The sequence below is a fragment of the Balaenoptera physalus genome, assembly GCF_965194825.1.
Source record: "Balaenoptera physalus genome assembly, chromosome: 12".
Classification (NCBI taxonomy): Eukaryota; Metazoa; Chordata; class Mammalia; order Artiodactyla; family Balaenopteridae; genus Balaenoptera; species Balaenoptera physalus.
In genome coordinates this window covers 28,557,971-28,581,779 of record NC_138897.1, presented here as the reverse complement: position 1 = coordinate 28,581,779, position 23,809 = coordinate 28,557,971, and the positions used below count along the sequence as shown (strand labels likewise).

At 41.6% G+C, this 23,809-nt stretch overlaps 1 pseudogene across 1 annotated transcript; it reads right to left on the bottom strand.

The window, feature by feature from the left end:
- Positions 1-8,536: 8,536 nt before the first annotated feature.
- LOC309639471 (polyadenylate-binding protein 4 pseudogene) lies at positions 8,537-11,672 on the bottom strand (annotated as a pseudogene). Its single transcript has one exon. The product of its transcript is annotated as a polyadenylate-binding protein 4 pseudogene (transcript).
- Between the last annotated feature and the right edge of the window lie 12,137 nt (positions 11,673-23,809).

The following is a 23,809-nucleotide window of genomic DNA, read 5'->3' as shown; positions in this document are numbered from 1 at the left end:
GTTGGTGAGTCAGGAGGTAGGTGTGAAGAGGTCCCAGCTGTGAATTCAGATGAGCCTGGTTTTGAATCCAGTCCTTACAGGCTGGGAGGTTATCTCAGAGCCTGCAGCTCATTGTCTATGAAATGAGGGCTGTACCTGCCTCAAAGCAGTGTTCATGTGAAGGCTACTTAAGAACCCCTGGGGTCAAGATGGTGGTGTGGGAAGACGTGGAGTTTGCATATCCCCACAACTAGGGCACCTGCCAGATGCTGGTGGGGCACCACAACACCCAGGGAGATGGGAGGAACCCCCGAGTGACAGAGTAGAACGTTGCGGGGAGTGAGGGGGAGGAGAAGTGAAGACCAGACAAGACTTGTGCCCCTGAGTGGTGACTGGAAGAGGGGAGGGGTTCCCATGCCTGGAGGGACCCGCAGGGGCCTGGGACCCTCAGACGGACAGGGGAGAGCCCAGCTAACATTTCCCCTGCCCAATTGGGCCCCCAGAAGCCTGCTGGGCTCCCGGGACTGGTCCTCTGCCTTCCAAGGCCAGAGGCACTCCTGGGCCCCTCTTGCTGAACTGAGACTAAGCCCCACCTCCTACCCCCTCCAGGGCCGCCTTTTCGGGCAATGTGGGTATTAAACATAGGCTCCGCCCCCCACGTAAACCCCACCCATGCCTAAGCTCCACACTCCACCGACCAGACCTTCTCTGGCTTTTTTTTTTTTTTACTTCAATAGCTACTTGCAAATATAATAAAATGCTTAAGAGTAACTATTTTATTTTTTTAATTTGAATCTTATTTTATTTTTTTATACAGCAGCTTCTTATTAGTTACCTATTTTATACGTATTAGTGTATATATGTCTATCCCAATCTCCGAATTCATCCCACCAACAACACACCCCCAGCTTTCTTCCTTTGGTGTCCATACATTTGTGCTCTGCATCTCTGTCTCTATTTCTGCCTTGCAAACTGGTTCATCTGTACCATTTTTCTAGATTCCAAATATATGCATTAATATACAATATTCGTTTTTCTCTTTCTGGTTACTTCACTCTGTATGACAGTCTCTAGGTCCATCCACATCTCTACAAATAACCCAATTTCGTTCCTTTTTATGGCTAAGTAATATTCCATTGTATATATGTACCACATCAGCTTTATCCATTCATCTGTCGATGGGCATTGAGGTTGATTCTATGACCTGGCTATTGTAAATAGTGTTACAATGAACATTGGGGTGCAAGTGTCTTTTTCAATTATGCTTTTCACTGGGTATATGCCCAGTAGTGGGATTGCTGGGTCATATGTAATTCTATTTTCAGTTTCTTAAGGAACCTCCATACTGTTTTCCATAGTGGCTGTATCAATTTACATTCCCACCAACAGTGCAAGAGTGTTCCCTTTTCTCCACACCCTCTCTGGCATTTGTTGTTTGTAGATTTTCTGATGCTGCCCATTCTAACCGGTGTGAGGTGACACCTCATTGTAGTTTTGATTTGCATTTCTCTAATAATTAGTGATGTTGAGCAGTTTTTCATGTGCCTCTTGGACATCTGTATGCCTCCTTTGGAGAAATGTCTATTTAGGTCTTCTGCCCATTTTTTGATTGGCTTGTTTGTTTTTCTAATATTGAGCTGCATGAGCTGTTTATATATTTTGGAGATTAATCCTTTGTCCGTTGATTCATTTGCAAATATTTTCTCGCATTCTGAGGATTGTCTTTTCATCTTGTTTATAGTTTCCTTTGCTGTGCAAAAGCTCTTAAGTTTCATTAGGTACCATTTGTTTCTTTTTTTTAAAATTTCCGTTATTCTGGGAGGTGGGTCAAAAAAGATCTTGCTGTGATTTATGTCAAAGAATGTTCTACCTACGTTTTCCTCTAAGAGTTTTATACTGTCCAGTCTTATATTTAGGTCTTTAATCCATTTTGAGTTCATTTTTGTGTATGGTGTTAGGAGGTGTTCTAATTTCCTTCTTCTACATGTAGCTGTCCAGTTTTCCCAGCACCACTTATTGAAGAGACTGTCTTTTCTCCATTGTATAGCCTTGCCTCCTTTGTCATAGATTAGTTGACTATAGGTGCATGGGTTTATCTCTGCACTTTCTATCTTGTTACATTGCTCTATATTTCTGTTTTTGTGCCACTACCATATTGTCTTGATTACTGTATCTTTGTAGTATAGTCTGAAATCAGGGAGTCTGATTCCTCCAGCTCCATTTTTTTCCCTCAAGATTGCTTTGGCTATTCAGGGTCTTTTGTGTTTCCATACAAATTTTAAGATATTTTGTTCTAGTTCTGTAAAAAAATGCCACTGGTAATTTGATAGGGATTGCATTGAATCTGTAGATTACTTTGGGTAGTATAGTCATTTTGACAATATTGATTCTTCCAGTCTAAGAACATGGTATATCTCTCCATCTGTTTGTGTCATCTTTGATTTCTTTCATCAGTGTCTTATAGTTTTCTGAGTACAAGTCTTTTACCTTCTTAGGTAGGTTTATTCCTAGGTATTTTCTTCTTTTTGTTGAAATGGTGAATGGGGTTGTTTCCTTAATTTCACTTTCTGACCTTTTGTTGTTAGTGTATAGAATGCAAGAGACTTCTGTGCATTAATTTTGTATCCTGCAACTTGACCAAATTCACTGATTAGCTCTAGTAGTTCTCTGGTGGCATCTTTAGCATTATCTATGCATAGTATCATGTCATCTGCAAACAGTGACAGATTTACTGCTTTTCCAATTTGGATTCCATTTATTTCTTCTTATTCTCTGACTGCCATGGCTAGGACTTCCAAAACTATGTTGAATAATAGTGGCGAGAGTGGACATCCTTGTCTTCTTCCTGTTCTTAGAGGAAATGCTTTCAGTTTTTCACCATTGAGAATGATGTTTGCTGTGGGTTTGTCATGTATGGCCTTTATTATGTTGAGGTAGGTTCCCTCTATGCCCACTTTCTGGAGAGTTTTTATCATAAACTGGTGTTGAACTTTGTCAAAAGCGTTTTCTGCATCTATTGAGATGATCATATGGTTTTTATTCTTCAATTTGTTAATATAGTGTATCACATTGATTGATTTGCGCATATTGAAGAATCCTTGCATCCCTGGGATAAATCCCACCTGATCGTGGTGTATGATCCTTTTAATGTGTTGTTGGATTCTGTTTGCTAGTATTTTGTTGAGGATTTTTGCATCTATATTCATCAGTGATATTGGTCTGTAATTTTCTTTTTTTGTAGTATCTTTGTCTGGTTTTGGTATCAGGGTGATGGTGGCGTCATATAATGAGTTTGGGAGTGTTCCTTCCTCTGCAATTTTTTGGAAGAGTTTGAGAAGGATGGATGTTAGCTTTGCTCTAAATGTTTGATTGAATTCACCAGTGAAGCCATCGGGTCCTGGACTTTTGTTTGTTGGAAGATTTTTCATCACACTTTCAATTTCATTACTCGTATTTGGTCTGTTCATATTTTCTATTTCTTCCTGGTTCAGTCTTGGAAGATTATACCTTTCTAAGAATGTGTCCATTTCTTCCAGGTTGTCCATTTTATTGGCATAGAGTTGCTTGTGGTAGTCTCTTATGATGCTTTGTGTTTCTGCGGTGTCCGTTGTAACGTCTCCTTTTTCATTTCTGATTTTATTGATTTGAGTCCTCTCCCTCTTTTTCTTGATGACTCTGGCTAAAGGTTTATCAATTTTGTTTATCTTCTTAAAAAAACAGCTTTTAGGACTTCCTTAGTGGTGCAGTGGTTAAGAATCCGCCTGCCAATGCAGGGGACACAGGTTCAAGCCCTGGTCCGGGAAGATCACACATGCCATGGAGCAACTAAGCCCGTGTGCCACAACTACTGAGCCTGTGCACTAGAGCCCAAAAGCCACAACTACCGAGTCCATGCCCTGCAACTACTGAAGCCCACACGCCTAGAGCCCATGCTCCACAACAAGAGAAGCCACCACAATGAGAAGCCCTCGCACTGCAATGAAGAGTAGCCCCTGTTCGCCACAACTAGAGAAAGACCACGAGCAGCAACGAAGACCCAACGTAGCCAAAAGTAAATAAATAAAATAAATTTTTTTAAAGAAACAGCTTTTAGTTTTATTGATATTTGCTATTGTTTTCTTTGTTTCTATTTCATTTATTTCTGCTCTGTTCTTTATGATTTCTTTCCTTCTACTCACTTTGGGTTTTGTTTATTCTTATTTCTCTGGTTCCTCTACGTGTAAGGTTTTATTGTTTATTTGAGATTTTTCTTGTTTCTTGAGGTAGGATTGTATCGCTATAATCTTTTCTCTTAGAACTGCTATTTTCTGCCTCCCATAGGTTTTAGATCATCGCGTTTTCGTTGTCATTTGTCTCCAGGTATTTTTGGATTTCCTCTTTGATTTCTTCAGTGATCTCTTGGTTACTGAGTAATGTATTGTCTAGTCTCCATGTGTTTCTATTTTTACGTTTTTTTTCCCTGTAACTGATTTCTAATCTCATAGAGTTGTGGTCGGAAAAGATGCTTGATATGATTCCAATTTTCTTAAATTTACCGAGACTTGATTTGTGACCCAAGATATGATCTATCCTGAAGAATGTTCCATGTGCACTTGAGAAGAAAGTGTAATCTGCTCTTTTTGGATGGAATGTCCTGTAAATATCAATTAAATCTATCTGGTCAATTGTGTTATTTAAAGCTTGTGCTTCCTTGTTAATTTTCTGTTTGGATGATCTGTCCATTGGTGTAAGTCAGGTGTTAAAGTCCCCCACTATTATTGTGTTACTGTCGATTTCCTCTTTTATAGCTCTTAGCATTTGCCTTATGTATTGAGGTGCTCCTATTTTCGGTGCATATATATTTATAATTGTTATATATTCTTCCTGGACTGATCCCTTGATCATTATGTAGTGTCCTTCCTTGTACCTTGTAACATACTTTATTTTAAAGTCTATTTTATCTGATATGAGTATTGATACTCCAGCTTTCTTTTGATTTCCATTTGCATGGAATATCTTTTTCCATCCCCTCACTTTCAATCTGTATGTGTCCCTAGATCTGAAGTGGGTCTCTTGTAGACAGCATATATATGGGTTTTGTTTTTGTATCCATTCAGTAAGCTTGTGTCTTTTGGTTGGAGCATTTAATCCATTCACATTTAAGGTAATTATCGATATGTTTGTTCCTATTACCATTTTCTTAATTGTTTTGGGTTTGTTTTTGTAGGTCCTTTTCTTCTCTTGTGTTTCCCACTAGAGAATTCCTTTAGTATTTGTTGTAGAGCTGGTTTAGTGGTGCTGAATTCTCTTAGCTTTTGCTTGTCTGTAAAGCTTTTGATTTCTCCATTGAATCTGAATGAGATATTTGCTGGGTAGTGTAATTTTGGTTGTAGGTCATCACTTTAAATATATTGTGCCACTCCCTTCTGGCTTGTAGAGTTTCTGCTGAGAAATCAGCTGTTAACCTTATGGGAGTTCCTTTGTATGTTATTTGTCATTTTTCCCTTGTTGCTTTTAATAATTTTTCTTTGTCTTTAATTTTTGTCAATTTGATTACTATGTGTCTCTGTGTGTTTCTCCTTGGGTTTATCCTGCCTGGATTCTCTGCACTTCCTGGACTTGGGTGGCTATTTCCTTTCCCATGTTAGGGAAGTTTTCAACTACAATCTCTTCAAATATTTTCTCGGGTCCTTTCTCTCTCTCTTCTCCTTCTGGGACCCCAAAATGCTAATGTTGGTGCATTTAATGTTGTTCCAGAGGTCTCTCAGTCTGTATTCGTTTCTTTTCTTTCTTTTTTCTTTATTCTGTTCCATGTCAGTGAATTCTACCATTCTGTTTTCCAGGTCAGTTATCTGTTCTTCTGCCTCAGTTATTCTGCTACTGATTGCTTCTAGTATATTTTTCATTTCAGTTATTGTATTGTTCATCTCTGTTTGTTTGTTCTTTAATTCTGCTAGGTGTTTGTTCTTTAATTCTTCTAGGTCTTTGTTAAGCATTTCTTTCATCTTCTTGATCTTTGCCTTCATTCTTTTTCCGAGGTCCTGGATCATCTTCACCCTCATTATCCTGAATTCTTTTTCTGGAAGGCTGCCTATCTCCACTTTATTTAGTTGTTTTTCTGGGGTTTTATCTTGTTCCTTCATCTGGTACATAGTCCTCTGCCATTTCATTTTGTCTGTCTTTCTGTGAATGTGGTTTTTGTTCCACAGGCTGCAGGATTGTAGTTTTCTTACTTCTGCTGTCTGCCCTCTGGTGGATGAGGCTATCTAAGAGGCTTGTGCAAGCTTCCTGTTGGGAGGGACTGGTGGTGGGTACAGCTGAATGTTGCTCTGGTGGGCAGAGCTCAGTAAAATTTTAATCCACTTGTCTGCTAATGGGTGGGGCTGAGTTCCCTCCCTGTTGGTTGTTTGGCCTGAAGCAACCCAGCACTGGAGCCTACAGGCCCTTTAGTGAGGCTAATGGCAGACTCCGGGATGGCTTATGCCAAGGAGTACTTCCCAGAACTTGTGCTGCCAGTGTCCTTGTCCCCACAGTGAGCCACAACCAGCCCCTACTTTGGCAGGAGAACCTCCAGCAGTAGCAGGTAGGCCTGGTTCAGTCTCCTATGGGGTCACTGCTCCTTCCCCGTGGGTCCTGATGCGCACACTACTTTGTGTGTGCCCTCCAAGAGTGGAGTCTGTTTCACCCAGTCCTGTCAAAGTCCTGCAATCAAATCCCGCTAGCCTTCAAAGTTGATTTTCTGGGAATTCCCCCTCCCGTTGCTGGACCCCAAGGTTGGGAAGCCTGATGTGGGGCTCAGAACCTTCACTCAAGTGGGTGGGCTTCTGTGGTATAATTGTTCTCAAGTTTGTGAGTCACCCACCCAGCAGTTATGGGATTTGATTTTATTGTGATGGCACCCTTCCTACCATCTCATTGCAGCTTCTCCTTTGTCTTTAGATGTGGGATATCTTTTTTGGTTAGCTCCACTAGCTTCCTGTAGATGACTGTTCAGCAGTTAGTTGTGATTCCAGTGCTCTTGCAAGAGGGAGTGAGTGCATGTCATTCTACTCCACCATCTTGAACGAATCTCATTTCATTCTTTCTTATGGCTGAGTAATAGACCATTGTATATATGTACCACATCTTCTTTATCCATTCATCCATTGATATACATTTAGGTTGATTCCATACCTTGACTATTGTAAATAGCACTGCAGTGAACATTGGGGTGCATGCATCCTTTCAAACCATGGTTTTCTCCAGATATATGCCCAGGAGTGGGATTGCTGGATCATATGGTAACCCCAGTTTTAGTTTTCTAAGGAACTTCCATATTGTTCTCCATAGTGGCTATACCAACTTACATTCCCAAAAACTGTGTAGAGGGTTCCTTTTTCTCCACATCTTCTCCAGCATTTATTGTTTGTAGATTTTTTGACAGTGGCCATTCTGACTGGTGTGATATGATATTTCCTTGTAGTTTTGATCTGCATTTCTCTAATAATTAGCAATGTTGAGCATTTTTTCATGTGCCTCTTGCCCATATGTGTGTCTCCTTTTGAGAAATGTCTAGTTAGGTCTTCTATCCATTTTTTGATTGGGTGGTTTTTTTGATATTGAGCTGCCTGAGTTGTTTGTAAATTTTGGAGATTAATCCCTGTGGGTCTCATCATTTGCAAGTATTTTATCCCATCCTGTGTGCTGTCTTTTTGTCTTGTTTATGGTTTCCTTTGTTGTGCAAAAGCTTTTGGGTTTAATTAGATCCCATTTGTTTATTTTTGTTTTTATTTCCATTACTCTAAGAGATGGATTGAAAAAGATATTGCTGTGATTTATATCAAAGAGTGTTCTGCCTATGTTTTTTGTTAAGAGTTTTATAGTATCTGGTCTTACATTTAGGTCTTTATTCCATTTTGAGTTTATTTTTCTGTATGGTGTTAAAGAATGTTCTAATTTCATTCCTTTACATGTAGCTGTCCATTTTTCCCAGCACCATTTATTGAAGAGATTGTCTTTTCTCCAGTGTATGTTCTTGCCTCCTTTGTCATAGATTAATTTATCATAGGCATGTGAGTTTATTTCTGGACTTTCTATCCTGTTCCATTGTTCTATATTTCTCTTTTTGTGCCAGTACCTTATTGTTTTGATAACTGTACTTTGTAGTATAGTCTGCAGTCAGGGAGCCTGATTCCTCCAGCTCCGTTTTCTTTTTCAAGATTGTTTTGGCTATTCAGGGTCTTTTTTTTTCCCATACATTGCAAAATTTTTTGTTCTAATTCTGTGAAAAATGACATTGGTAATTGGATAGGGATTGCATTGAATCTGTAGATTGTCTTGGGTAGTATAGTCATTTTGACAATATTGATTCTTCCAATCTAAGAACATGGTACATCTTTTCATCTGTTTGTGTCATCTTCAATTTTTTTCATCAGCATCTTATAGTTTTCAGAGTACAGGCATTTTGCCTCCTTATGTAGGTTTATTCCTAGGTATTTTATTCTTTTTGATGCAATAGTAAATGGGATTGTTTCTTGAATTTCTCTTTCTGATCTTTCATTTTTAGTGTATAGGAATGCAACAGATTTCTGCGTATTAATTTTGTATCCTACAACTTTACAAAATTCATTGATAAGCTCTGTTAATTTTCTTGTAGCATCTTTAGGAATTTCTGTGTATAGTATCATGTCATCTGCAAACAGTGATGGTTTTACTTCTTCTTTTCCAATTTGGATTCCTTTTATTTCTTTTTTGTCTCTGACTGCTGTGGCTAGGACTTCCATAACTATGTTGAATAAAAGTGGCAAGAGTGGACATCCTTGTCTTGTTCTTGATCTTAAAGGAAATGCTTTCAGCTTTTCACAGTTGAGTATGATGTTAGCTGTAGCTTTGTCATATATGGCCTTTATTATTTTGAGGTATGTTCCCTCTATGCCCACTTTCTGGAGAGTTTGTATCATAAATGGGTGTTAAATTTTGTCAAAAGTGTTTTTCTCCATCTATTGAGATCATCATATATGGTTTTTATTCTTCAATTTGTTAATGTGGTGTATCATAACGACTGATTTGTGGATATTGAAAAATCCTTGCATCCCTGGGATGAATCCCACTTGATCGTGGTGTATGATCCTTTTAATGTATTGTTAGATTCGGTTTGCCAGTATTTTGTTGAGGATTTTTGACTTTATGTTCATCAGTGATATTGGTCTGTAATTTCCGTTTTTTTGTGGTATCTTTGTCTGGTTTTTGTACCACAGTGATGGCGGCCTCATAGAATGAGTTTGAGTGTTCATTACTCTTAAATTTTTTGGAAGAGTTTCAGAAGGGTAGGTGTTTTCTCTAAATGTTTGATAGAATTCACCTGTGAAGCCATCTGGTCCTGGATTTTTGTTTGTTGGAAGTTTCTTTTTTTTTTTTTATGGAGATTTTTTCTTTATTGAGAAACTTAAGACTTGGGTACATCAAATAAAACCAGTTTCTGGGGGGAAAAAAGCAAAACTCACAATAGAAAAACAAAAGTTAACACTGTTTGGGCCATATCAGAACCCAGAGAATATATTCTTTTAATTGAAAAATTCTAGGTGCTTCATAATTGACCTTTTGATACAAAATGACCTATTAAATTTGCAAATTGTGGTTCTTGGTGTTGAGGTCCATAGGACAAGCTAGGACATCTTCAAACCTTGAGCTGAATTCCATGAGAGTTTATTTGGCTTTTGAATTGGTTTGTCCTTGTCTAAGGGGTAGCAGCAGCAACAACGCCCACCTTCTGGGCAGCTTCTTTCTTGGCATGGTGAGCCTGTAGGACCGCCACAGCTTCATCCACCTTGGAGTGGAGAGACTCGGGGGACTCCAGCATGTGTAGCAGCTCCGAGTTGTCAATCTCCAGCAGCATCCCCGTAATCTTCCCAGCCAGGTTTGAGTGCATCGTCTGGATGAGCAGGAACAAACGTCACCCAGCATCTGTTTCTGCTCCTGGGGGGGTGCTGCGGCCAGTATGGAGGCGGTCAGCGACTCCTGCCCCTGCACGTGGACCGCAGGCTGGGGTGCCTGCAGGGGCTGGATGGCGGGGTGAGGGCTGCGGACACTGGAGGCGTATTTGTAAGGTGCAACAGCCCGAGGAGCATCGGCAGCAACAGCGGCACGAGGCGCTAGGTTCTACACAGCTGTGGGAACACCTCCAGACTGGCAGCTGTCAGTCGGCCCTCGCTGGGCGGCACCAGCCCCACCAAAGTCCATAGCCAAGCGGTCTGGGCACTCAGACCCGACTCTCTGAGCGGTAGTAGAGAGGCCGGAGCATTACCAGTTGGAGCCAGGTGGTGAAGAGCTGGACGAGGTCCAGACTGGTGTATAGCACTTGGCATTCCTTGGAAGCCTTGAGGTCTCCCACCTTGCTGCCAGCGTGGATTAGGCCTCATCTGTGCTAACTGGTTAGGTGTATAATATGGAGGTCTTCCCTGAGCCTGTGGAACTGCTGGCACAAAGTAGCCCCCAGCTGCAGGCTGGAACTGATTTAAGATGGCATTGGCGGGGAGCACTCTCATCCCGGCCACCTGCTGCATATACTTGTTGGTCAGGTGAGCCTTTCTCTCTTCCTTTCTCTGGGCCAGGGCGACATACAGTGGCTTGGAGCCCATGATGCGTCCGTTCATCTCCGTGACTGCTTTGGTTGCCTCTTCAGGGGATGGGAAGCAGACAAAGCCAAACCCTTTGCTTCTCCCATCCTCCAGCATCACCTTAGCACTGGTGATTGATCCAAAAGGAGAAAACTCTTTCCTTAACTTCTCATCATCAATGGTGTCATCCAAGTTCTTAATGTAGAGGTTCACCCCCTGATACCAACTAATTCTCTCCTGTTTCAGCTGTTCAAATTTTCACTTTAACTCGGCCTGCCGTTCCACTTTCTTCTGTGCATGGCCGACGAAAATGACTTTCCCACTTATTTCTTTTCCATTCATCTCCTCTACCACCTTATTGGCATCCTTGTGTTTTTCGTAACTCACAAAGCCAAAGCCTTTGGATTTCCCACTGGGATCTCTCATCACCTTGACACTTAGAGTCTTAACAAACTGGCTGAATAGCTCTTTCAGACTCTCATCATCCACCTCTTCCCCAAAGTTTTTGGTATAAACATTTGTGAATTCCTTAGCTTTGGCTCCAAGCTCAGCTTCCTGCTCTTTTCGAGACTTGAATCTGCCCACAAACACTTTGCGGTCATTGAGGAACATGCCATTCATCTTCTCGATGGCCTTGTTAGCAGCCTCCTGGGTCTCGAAGTGGACAAAGGCATAACCCTTAGAGCCGTTCTCATCACACACCACCTTGCAGGACAGAATGTTTCCAAAAGCAGAAAAAGTATCATAAAGTGCCTTGTTATCTATAGATTTGTCCAGGTTCTTGATGAAGACATTTCCCATGCCAGAATTTCTCAAAGAGGGATCCCTCTGAGACCACATGATACGGATTGGCTTTCCCTTAATCACATCAAAGTTCATGGTGTCCAAGGCCCGCTCAGCGTCAGCCAGCTGCTGGAAGTTGACGTAGGCATAACCCAGGGAGCGGCGGGTGATCATGTCACGGCAGACCCGGATGGACAGCACAGGCCCCGCAGGACTGAACTTTTCGTACAGCATGGCCTCGGTGACGTCCGAGTGCAGGTCACCCACGTACAGGCAGGCCATGGGGTAGCTGCTGGCTGCAGCGTTCATCTCCCCAGCCCCCAGCACCCCGATCCCCGCCAGGAGGACTTCTTAGCGGGGTCCACACAGGACAAAGGGGGCTCCGCTCCGAGCCGCAGCTCACAGGTGGCAGCGAAGCTCAGAGACGCTGGAGTCGGCTCTGAGGGCTGGAGAGGAGTGCGGGGACGGCTCAGACGAGGCTGCCCAACTGCAGACAAAAGGCTCTCAAAAACAATATGGCCCTCCCTCCCTGGGAGTTTGTTAATTTTCTGCTGTCCTGGTCTGGAAACTCCCAATTTCAAAAAATGAAAACAATGAAAACGGGGACTCTCCTCCAAATTGCAAAAATTCTTCCCGAGGCAACCCAGTAGTGCCCACGGCGGCCTCCGGAACATGCGTTTCTCTATAAATATAGACCTCGGGCTCCCGGTGGTTTAAGATTACAGCAGCCCGGGGAAGAGGGAAACCAAATATTTGTCGGTGCCGACTCGGCAAGCCCCGGGCAGCCGGAGCGCGCAGCCGCCTCCCATGCCGGGCTGGCGAAGGGCAGCGCAGACACGTGGAGCGCAGAGGCCGGCAAGCGGGGGGCGAGGGCGGCGGCCGCGGGATTGCCACGCGGCGCAGCCTGGCGGCGGGCGGAGGAGCGTGGACACAAGCGCGCGAGTGGCTCACCACCAGACCGATGGACAGGGACCGATGGATGCCCAGGTGCAGCAGCGGCGGCGGCAACGTCGGGCAGGCCAGAAGCGTGCAAAAGTGACTTCCCCACGGCTTCTCTGAGGAGGATTCGCTCTTTTTTCTTTCTTTCTTTCTTTTTTTTTTAAGATTTTAAAGCGTTTTCGGGTTTTTTTAAATCTTTTTCTCTTTTTTTTTCTTCAGGCTGCTAGGTCTGAAAGTGGCGGAGGCTGTGGCGACCCAGGGCGGAGAGCTGTTGGAAGTTTCTTAATCACTGTTTCAATTTCAGTATTTGTGACTGGACTGTTCATATTTTCTATTTCTTCCTGGTTCAGTCTTGGAAGGTTGTACCTTTCTAAGAATTTGTCCATTTCTTCTAGGTTGTCCATTTTATTGACATAGAGTTGCTTGTAGTAGTCTCTAATGATCCTTTGTATTTCTGTGGTATCAGTTGTAACTTATCCTTTTTCATTTTTAATTTTATTGATTTGAGCCCTCTCCCTTTTATTCTTGATGAGTCTGGCTAAAGGTTTAGCAATTTTGTTTACCTTTTCAAAGAACCAGCTTTTATTATCATTGATCTTTTCTATTTTTTGGTCTCTATTTCATTTATTTCTGCTTTGATCTTTATGATTTCTTTCCTTCTACTAACTTTGGGTTTTGTTTGTTCTTCTTTCTCTAGTTGCTTTTGCTGTAAAGTTAGGTTGTTGATTTGAGATTTTTCTTGTTTCCTGATGTAAGATTGTATTGCTATAAAGTTTACTCTTAGAACGTTTTTTGCTGCATCCCATAGGTTTTGGATGATCGTGTTTTGTTTTCCTTTGTCTCTAGTTATTTTTTGATTTCCTCTTTGATTTCTTCAGTGATCCATTGGCTGTTCAGTAGCAAAAGATTTAGCCTCCTCATGTTTGTGTTTTTTTACAGATTTTTTCTTGTAGTTGCTTTCTAATCTCATAGCATTGTTGTTGGAAAAGATGCTTGATATGATTTTAATTTTCTTAAATTTGCTGAGGCTCACTTTGTGGCCCAGCATGTGATCAATCCTGGAGAATATTCCGTGTGCACTTGAAAAGAACGTGTGTTCTGCTGCTTTTGATGGAATGCTCTATAAATATAAATTAAGTCCCTCTGGTCTAATGTGTCATTTAAGGCCTGTGTTTCCTTATTGAATTTCTGTCTGGATGATCTGTCCATTGATGAAAGTGGGGTGTTAAAGTCCCCCAGTCTTATTGTTACTGTCAATTTCTTTTTATGGCTGTTAATATTTGCCTTATGTATTGAGGTGCTCCTATGATGGGTGCATATATATTTACAATTGCTATATCTTCTCCTTGGATTGGTCCCTTGATCATTATGTAGTGATCTTTGTCTCTTGTAACAGTCTTGATTTTAAAGTTTATTTTGTCTGATATGAGTATTGCTACTCCAGCTTTCTTTTGATTTCCATTTGCATGGAATAGCTTTTTCCATCCCCTCATTTTCAGTCTGTATGTGTTGCTAGATCTGATGTGGGTTTCTTGTAGACAGCACATATACGGGTCTTTTTTTTGTATCCATTCAGTCAGTCTATGTCTTTTGCTTGAAGCATTTAATCCATTTACATTTAAGGTAATTTTCAATATGTATCTTCTTATTGCCATTTTGTTAATTGTTTTGGATTTGTTTCTGTAGGTCTTTTTTCTCCCCTTCCTCTTTTGTTCTATTCTCTTGTGATTTGATGACTAACTTTAGTGTTGTGTTTGGATTCCTTTTTCTTTTTTATGTATATCTATTGTAGATTTTCAGTTTTCAGTTATCATGAGGTTTTGATATAGCAGTCTGTATATAAATAAGATTGTTTCAAGTTGCTGATCTTTTAATTTCAAATGCATTTCCAATATCCTGCATTTGTACTCTTCTCTTCTCACGATTACTGGTTTTGATATCATATTTGTGTGTGGTTGATTCCCTACATTTACTGTATGTTTGCCTTTATGGATGAGTTTTTCCATTCGTAATTTTCTTGTTTCTAGTGGTGGCCTTTTCTTCTCCACCTAGAGAATTTCCTTTAGCATTTGTTGCAAAGCTGGTCTGGTGGTGCTGAATTCTTTTAGCTTTTGCTTGTCTGTAAATCTTTTTATCTTTCCATCAAATCTGAAAGAGAGCCTTGTTAGGTAGAGTATTCTTGGTTGTATGTTCTTCCCTTTCATCACTTTAAATATACCATGCCACTCCCTTCTGGCTTGCAGAGTTCCTGCTGAAAAATCAGCTGATAACCTTATGGGAATTCCCTTGTACGTTATCTGTTGCTTTTTCCTTGTTGCTTTTAATATTTTGTCTTTGCCTTTAATTTTCATCAGTTTATAACTATGTGTCTCAGCATGTTCCTCCTTGGGTTTATCCTACCTGGGACTCTCTGTGCTTCCTGGACTTGAGTAACTGTTTTCTTTCCCACATTAGGGAAGTTTTCAGCTATTATCTCTTCAAATATTTTCTGAAGTCCTTTCTCTCTCTCTTCTCCTTCTGGGACCCCTTTAGTGGAAATGTTGGTGCATTTAATATTGTCTCAGAGATCTCTTAGACTATCCTCTTTTTTTCATTCTTTTTTCTTTATTCTGCTCCATGGCAGTGATTTCCATCATTCTGTCTTCCAGCTCACTTATCCATTCTTCTGCCTCTTTTATTCTGCTACTGATTCCTTCTCGTGTATTTTTCATTTCAGTTATTGTATTGTTCATCTCTCTTTGTTTGTTCTTTAGAACTTCTAGTTCTTTGTTATACATTTCTTGTATCTTCTCGGTCTGTGCCTCCATTCTTTTTCTGAAATCTTGGATCATCTTTACTATCATTACTCTGAATTCTTTTCAGGTAGCTTGCCTATCTCCACTTCACTTAGTTGTTCTTCCAGGATTTTATCTTGTTCCTTCATCTGAGACATATTCTTCTGCCATCTCACTTTGTCTAATTTTCTGTGATTGCAGTTTCTGTTCCACAGGCTTCAAGGTTTTAGTTCTTCTTGTTTCTGCTGTCTGTCTCCTGGTGGATGAAGCTGGTCTAAGAGGCTTGTGCAGGCTTCCTGGTGGGAGGGACTGGTCCTTTACACTGGTGGGTGCAGCCGGGTCTTGTCCCTCTGGTGAGCAGGGCCGTGTCAAGGGGTGTGTTTAGTGGGCAGCTGTGGGATCAGGAAGACTTTATGCAGCCTGTCTGCTGATTGATGAGGCTGTGTTCTCACCCTGTTCGTTGTTTGGCCTGAGGCATCCCAACACTGGAGCCTACTGGCTCTTGGGTAAGGTCAGGTCTTGGTGAGAAAATGGCAGCCTCCAAGAGGGCTCATGCCAATGAGTACTCCCCAGAAGTACTCCCACCAGTGTCTTTGTCCCCAAAGTGAGCCACAGCCACCCCCCCCCACCTCTGCAGAAAACCCTCCAATACCAGCAAGTAGGTCTGGCAGGCTTCTATGTGGTCACTGCTTTTTCCTCTGGTTCCTGGTGTTCAGGAGACCTTGTATGCACCCTCCCAGAGTGGAGTTTCTGTTTCCCCCAGTCCTGTGAAATTCCTACAATCAAACCCCACTGGCCTTCAAAGCTGGACATTCTGGGGGCTTCTCCTCCTGAGGCCAGACCCCCAGGTTGGGGAAACTGACATGGGGCTCAGAACTTTCACTCCTGTGGGAGAACCTCTGTGATATAATTATTTTCCTGTTTATGGGTTGCCCACATGGGATTTGATTTTCATCATGAATTCACTCCTCCTACCATCTTGTTGTGGCTTCTTCTTTGTGGATGTAGGATATGTTTTCTGGTAGATTCCAGTATTTTTTTAATTGATGGTTGCTCAGCAGTTAGCTGTGATTTTAGTGTTTTCATGAGAGGAGGTGAGCTCACGTCCTTCTACTCCACCATCTTGTCTCCACCACCCTTAGGAACATATTTTTTTAAACTTTATGTCCTTATTATCATTTCAGCTCAGGCAGGCAGCAGCTCTTGTTAAAGGTGACAAGATAGGCTAGAAACTCAATTTTAAAATAAATATTCCTTTTCATACATAATTCTCAAGGACTTTCCACTGCCTCTATGGAAGAGGAAACTTATAGGATTTATTATAACACCTTTATTGAGATATAATTCACAAATCATCCAATTCACCCACTGAAAGCATATAGTATCCACAGAATTGTGCAAGCATCACCACCATCAATTTCAGAACATTTTCATCACCCCAAAAAGAAACTCTGTACTCATTGGCAGTCATTCCCCATTTCTCCCCAGCCTCTCGAGCCCTAGGTCAACACTTATCTGCTCTCTGTCTCTATAGATTTGCCTATACTGGATGTTTCACATATATGGAACAATAGAATATATGATCTTTTGTGATTGGTTTCTTTTACTTAGCATAAGTAAGGTTTTCAAGGTCATCACACTGTAGCAGGGATCAGTACTTCCTTCCTTTTATGGCTGAATATATTCCATTGTGTTGTTATACCACTTTTTGTTTATCCATTCATCAGTTTAAAAATATTTGGGTTGTTTCCACTTTTGGCTGTTATGAATTATGCTGTTATGTACATTCATGCACAAATTTTTGTGTGATTTAATTTCATTTCGATACATCCATAAGAGAGGAATTACTCAGGTATATGGTAACTATTTGTTTACCGTTTTGAGGGACTGTCAGACTATTTTCTAAAATGGCTGCACCATTTTACATTTTCACCAACAGGAATGTATTAGAGTTCCAATTTCCTCCACTTGCTCCATAGTTATATTATCTGTCTTTAATTGTAGCTATGCTAGTGAGTGTGAAGTGGTATCCCATTATGATTTTGATTTACATTTTCTTGAGGACTAATAATGTTGAACGTCTTTTCATGTTCTTAATGGCCATTTGAATTATCTTCTTTGATGATATATCTGTTCATATCTTTTGCTTATTTTTAAAATTAGGTTGCCTTTTTATTGTTGACATGTAAGTGTTCTTTATATATTCTAAATACAAGTACCTTATTAGATATATGACTGGCAAATATCTTCTACCACTCTATGAGTTGTCTTTTCGCTTTCTTGATGGTGTCCTTTGAAACCCCAAAGCTTTTAATTTTGATGAATTCCAATTTGTTTTTTTTTCTTTTGTTGCTTGTGCTTTTGGTGTCATATCTAAGAAACCATTGCCAAATCCAAGGTCGTGAAAACTCTTCTTCTAAGAGTTTGACAGTTTTAGCCCTTATATTTAGGTCTCTGATCCATTTTGAGCTAATTTTGGTATGCGGTGTGAGGTAGGATTCTCAGTATTTTACAGGTGAGTATCTACTTGTCTCAGCACCATTTATTAAAGGCTACTCTTTCCCACTTATTGGAGTTTTCTTTCAGAACTCAGAAAAATCATTAATTTACATTCCTATTATTCTAGGGTAGTATTTCCCAAGCTGGTCTATTGAGAACTTTAATAAACATGTTACTAGAAAAAAGGAAAGAAGTCACATGATCCAACAAGTTCCAGGTACATTAAGCTAAATAAAATTAAACATCTCCCTTTACTCTAGGCTTCTCAAAGATTTCAGTGCCAGCATGCTTTGATGGATCTCTCACCCTTACTTTATCAGTGAAGGCTTTTTATGTGGCTGCATATTAACATCTCTAGAAGCACACTTCCAGAGCACTCCCTAACACCATACACAAAAATAAACTCAAAATGGATTGAAACCCTAAATGTAAGGCCAGACACTATAAAACTCTTAGAGGAAAACATAGGCAGAACACTCTTTGACATAGTGTTCACAGCAAGATCTTTTTTGACCCACCTCCTGGAGTAATTAGAATAAAAACAAAAATAAGCAAATGGGATGTAATTAAACTTAAAAGCTTTCACACAGCAAAGGAAACCATAAACAAGACAAAAAGACAACCCTCAGAATGGGAGAAAATATTTGCAAAGGAAGCAACTGACAAAGGATTAATCTCCAAAATATACAAACAGCTCATGCAGCTCAATATCAAAAAAACAAGCCAATCCAAAAATGGGCAGAACACCTAAATAGACATTTCTCCAAAGAAGACATACAGATGGCCAACAAACACATGAAAAAATACTCAACATCACTAATTTATTAGAGAAATGCAAATCAAAACTACAATGAGATATCACCTCACACCAGTCAGAATGGCCATCATCAAAAAATCTACAAACAATAAATGCTGGAGAGGGTGTGGAGAAAAGGGAACCCTCTTGCACTGTTGGTGGGAATGTAAATTGATACAGCCACTGTGGAGAACAGTATGGATGTTCCTTTAAAAGCTAAAAATAGAACTGCCGTGTGACCCAGCAATCCCACTCCTGGGTATATGCCCAGAGAAAATCATAATTCAAAAAGACACATGCACCCCAATGTTCATTGCAGCACTATTTACAATAACCAGGACATGGAAACAACCTAAAAGTCCATCAACAAAGGAATGGATAAAGAAGATGCGGTACATATATACAATGGAATATTACTCAGCCATAAAAAGGAATGAAATTTGGTCATTTGTAGAGATGTGGATGGACCTAGAGACTGTCATACAGAGTGAAGTAAGTCAGAAAGAGAAAAATAAATATTGTATATTAACACATATATGTAGAATCTGAAAAAATTGGTATAGATGATCTTATTTACAAAGCAGAAATAGAAACACAGATTTAGAGAACAAACGAGAACAAATATATGGATACCAAGGGGGAAGGTGGGGTGGGATGAATTGGAAGATTGGGATTGACATATATACACTATTGATACTATGTATAAAATAGATAACTAATGATAACCTACTGTATAGCACATGGAACTCTACTCAGTGCTCTGTGGTTACCTAAATGGGAAGGAAATTCAAAAAAGGGGATATATGCATACATATAGCTGATTCACTTTGCTTTACAGTAGAAACTAACACAACATTGTAAAGCAACTGTACTCCAATAAATTTTTTTTTAAAAAAAGAGAAATTAACAGGGTGAATGACCTCCCAGAATGATCCCTTGCAGCTTATCATTGACACATAAATAAATTCTGGTCAGCAGGGGGGGAAAAAAAGAAAAAAAAAAAAAAAGAAGACACACACTTCCAAGAAACTCAAGTTTGGGTTCCACTCTTTTAATAAACTTATTCATTTGAATGCTCTTAAAATATTTTAACTTTTTGAGAATTAAGCCACCAGCATGGCTGGGGGTTGTTTCGTAGAGTTGTTTCTTTTATCTTTAACCAGGTGATAGCAGAAATAAGACAGTAACCTGTGAATTCCTCTGGATCTTTTTGGTAACTGGTTTAGGATGCCTATTTTTGGTTTACTAGTGAGGTATCAATTTTTTTAACTAAATATTAAGCAGCGTGGGTTTTTTGAAAGTGTGGTACAAGAACCATCTGCATCAGAATCACCTGGATGTGGTTTTAAAATGCAGATTTCTTTCAGATCTAATAATCAGAAACTCTCAAGCTGGAGCCCAGATGCTGCGCTCTCAGGCTTTCTGTTGATTCCTGTGCACACCAAAGCTTGAGAACTACTGCTCAACCTTGGATCAATGGAGAGAGCCAAGTAGTCTGTAGCAAGATGGGGGGTGGGGGTGGGGGAGGGTGGGCAGAGGCTGACAGGTAAGTAGAACCAGGATGGCTCTTCTTGTACTTCTTCCTTTCCCTTCCCCATCTCCGCTGCCCACTTTGTGCCCTTTTGCATGTATATGTGCATGTATCCTGTGTACATATGTCATCACTGAACTCAGGCACACAAAACACTCCTTGGTTTCTGATACCTTCATGTTGTCACCAGAGGACGCCAGAGCATCTCCGAAAGCCACGCAAGTCTTGTCTTCCTCCTCGCTCTCCTTTTGCACTACAAACTCTCCAGCCAGAGTCCAATCTCCCAATCTCAGGTCTGTCCCCCACCTCACTGATTCCTAAAAGGATATCACATCACACAAGAGTGCACAGCTGCTTTTTAAAAACCTCTTATTAGTTGTGAGGCCCTGAGGAATTTGTCTAATGCCTCTAAGCCCAAGTTTCTCATCTTAAGGAAAAATACAAACCTGTTATTGTAGTTCTTTTAACAGTTAATTGAGATAATAAAGGTAATGCTCCTTGATCAGCTCCTGGATATTATTATTCTACCATAGGCAGTGATTTGCACTGCTAGAAAACCAGAAAACTTGAATTGCAAAAACAGTTTTAAAAATTGTATTATCAACAAATTATCAACAAATCCAAGTTCTGTCTTGGCTGTCTTTCATCCCTATATTCAGAAGGTTTTCTGCCTCTTTGATAATTTTTGGTCTGGACCTTATCATTTTGCTTGCAGCACAGTTCATGACACCAGTGGTGAGCAGGAGTGCAGGTTAGCAAAGCAGAGCCTCCATTCCCACCAAGGGGCTCGGCTCCAGGCTCCCCACTCACAGAGTTCTTCCCCAGGCCATGCTAGGTAGTAAAACATAGGTGTCATCTAAGTGTTGTTCCCTAATTAATTGTGCTATAATTAGCATTATGATAGTTCATTTTGTGGAGGCAGTTATTGCAATAGGTACTCTAGTGGTGGAGGTGGAAGTGAAGAGAGTAGTGGAGGTGGAGGTGGTGAAGAAAGTAGAGGTGACGGTGAAGTTGGTGGTTGTGGAGCTGCTGAAGTTGGTGATGGAGAGAGGGTGGTGGTGGTAGAAGCGGCTGTGGGATCTCCTACCTAGCAGCCTTCAGAGATTCCACCTGAAGGATAAATCTCAAACTCCTGAGCTTAACAGACAAAGTGCTTCACGAGCCAGCTGCTGATTACTTCTTTAGCCTCACTTCTCACCAACCGCACACACACACACACACACACACACACACACACACACTCACTAAGCTCTTCTACATTAGAATATGTTATGAGCCTCAGACCCAATGCACCTTAATTTTATTCTGTCTTTGTTTGTACTATTCTTGTCATCCCATTCTTCCCACCAAAAACACTCCTATTCAGCCTTCAATACCCAGTTCAAATGTCACTGGCATCTTTTATGAGCGGTTCCCTGACTCTCAAGGCAAAGTTGTTTCCTTCCTTGACACGCTCATGGTATTTTGTGCATACCTCCAGTCTAACATTTTTGATCTGGCTTGTAACAGGCTGATGGGGTCTCCTTGCCCACCAGAGGTAGCCTTAAAATGACCTCTCCAAGGACCCCTTTAGACTGATCCAAGACCTCTGACCCAGTGCCCTCAGGCTGAGGCAGCAGGCACTCCATTACAGTCTTGAATGCCTACTATGAAGTCAAGTGGCAGAGCTCAGAAAACCTGTAACAAATCCATTTTTAACATATATCCAGAAGAGTGAAAAAGTCATAAGTGAACATAAATAAATTTCCAATTAATGAACACACTCATGTAACCAGCACCAGGTCAAGAAACAGTATCACCAGCATCCAGAAGCCCTTCCACAATTGTACTGTAAAATGCAATTAACTCTTGGGACTTCCCTGGTGGCACAGTGGTTAAGAATCCGCCTGCCAATGCAGGGGACACAGGTTTATGCCCTGGTCCGGGAAGATCCTACATGCCACAGAGCAACTAAGCCCATGTGCCACAACTACTGAGCCTGAGAGCTAGAGCCTGTGAGCCATAACTACTGAGCCTGCATGCCACAACTACTGAAGACCGTGAGCCTAAAGCCCATGCTCCACAACAAAAGCCACCGCAATGAGAAGCCCATGCACTGCAAGGAAGAGTAGCCGCCGCTCACCGCAGCTAGAGAAAGCCCACATGCAGCAACGAAGACCCAACGTAGCCAAAAATAAATAAAATAAAATAAACAAATAAATAAAATGCAATTAACTCTTGAAACTTATGATTTTTTAAATGAGCTTTCAAATTCAAATATGCAAGTAGTTACTAGCTTTTCAAAGACATTTTAGAAATTACAGAAAACAAATGTCCCTGAGGAAGTCACTCAGAGGATCTGGAGACACTGTGTTCCTTTCCAGAGCAACACCAAAGCCCTTAGCCAACCTGGGCCGCACAGTGGTTGCTCCCGACCCTGGGAGCTGAGCCAGAATCAGGGGAGGCAGGTACACTATCTAATTAGTGAAACCACCTGAAACACAAGGTCATGTTGACTATCAGGACATTCCAGGTAGAGGTTAATGGAAGTGAGATGGAGAACAACTACTATTTGTTTTCTCTCTGCCAGGGGCTTCCCGGATGCTACCCCAGCTGTACCACTGAGGGGAGGGGGTCTCCAACTTAAAGACAAGGAGACTGAGCAGAGCGCACAGGACTTGCCCCACATCTTCATATTATCATGTTCAGGAGCCCCAGAACCAGGATTTCCATCCTTCTGACTCTCAAGAACATCTTTCTAGGAGGAACAGCCTAGCAAAGGTATGGGGTGGAAATGAAGACCATTAGTCCTGGGGCACTTCTACACTGAGGAACTGACACACCCTTCTGACATCCCATTGAGGACCAATGAGAGTTAGTGATGGAGGGGTGAGTAGCACCCCACTACAGAGGGAGGGTCCTAAAAACAGGTAGAGGAGCTTGATGGAGGGCTTCTCCCACTCACCCCCAACCAGCTACTTTGCCACTCCTGCCATCCCATGTGTAATGGTTAAGAATTCATGGTGGGGACTTTGGGGCGTGTGTGTGTGCGTGTGTGTGTGTATGTGTGTATCTTGATATGTATTTTTCTTCTGCATTTTTGCAGATGCCTTGATGTTTTATGTGGGTGTGTTTGGTAGTCCCTACTGCCCTGGTATTTTCCATTAGAGGAAATGTACTGGCTCTGTTATGGACATATTGCCTTGGCCCCCAGCACCACACAGGTGTTTGCGATGGCACCCTGACCTTCTGACCTACCGTGCTTACAGGGAAAGCACCAGCCCAGGAGCCCACATGAGGTGGTGGGACAACAAGCCTGTGTCACCTCTCTTTGTGTGCACGGATTCCAGCACATTCCTCCTTTATCTCAAGAGGCCCCTGTATTCCAAGGAGGAGAACCAGACAGCGCATTGCCTACTCTCTCTCAGGCTAAACTTCAAGGCCCTTCTGTGGGGCCTGCCCACCTGCCCAGGTGCCTTGATGCCCTCTGCTGTCGGCCACAGGGACAAAGGCATCACATGTCTTGCAGGTGGACGGCTGGGCTGGCGCCTCACTCTGCCCTCACCAGCGTGGACCATTCCCCTTGCCAGCCAGCCCTCTGTTTCTTCAGCTTTTAGGGGAAGATGATGGCACCTGAAGGGATGAAGGAACATCTTTCCTCCACCCCATCAAAATATAAATCCCAAAAGACAGAAATCAGGGCTCACAGAGCAAAGCAGAGGGTCTTAGTGGAGGGAAGTGCTGAATAGGCTTCTGATAAATGGCCCTGCTCACTCCTCACCCTCTTTCCTCCTTCTAACGGGACCTACTGCTCTTCTAGCTGACTGCTGTTCTAACTGCTCCCCTACTGTCCCAAAAACATGTCCACACTCTCATCTTCCTGTCTCTTCTGAGTAAACAGCCCCCAAATTAAATGTCTCCAGGCCTGGATTCTTGCCCAGACCAGAGTTCCCCA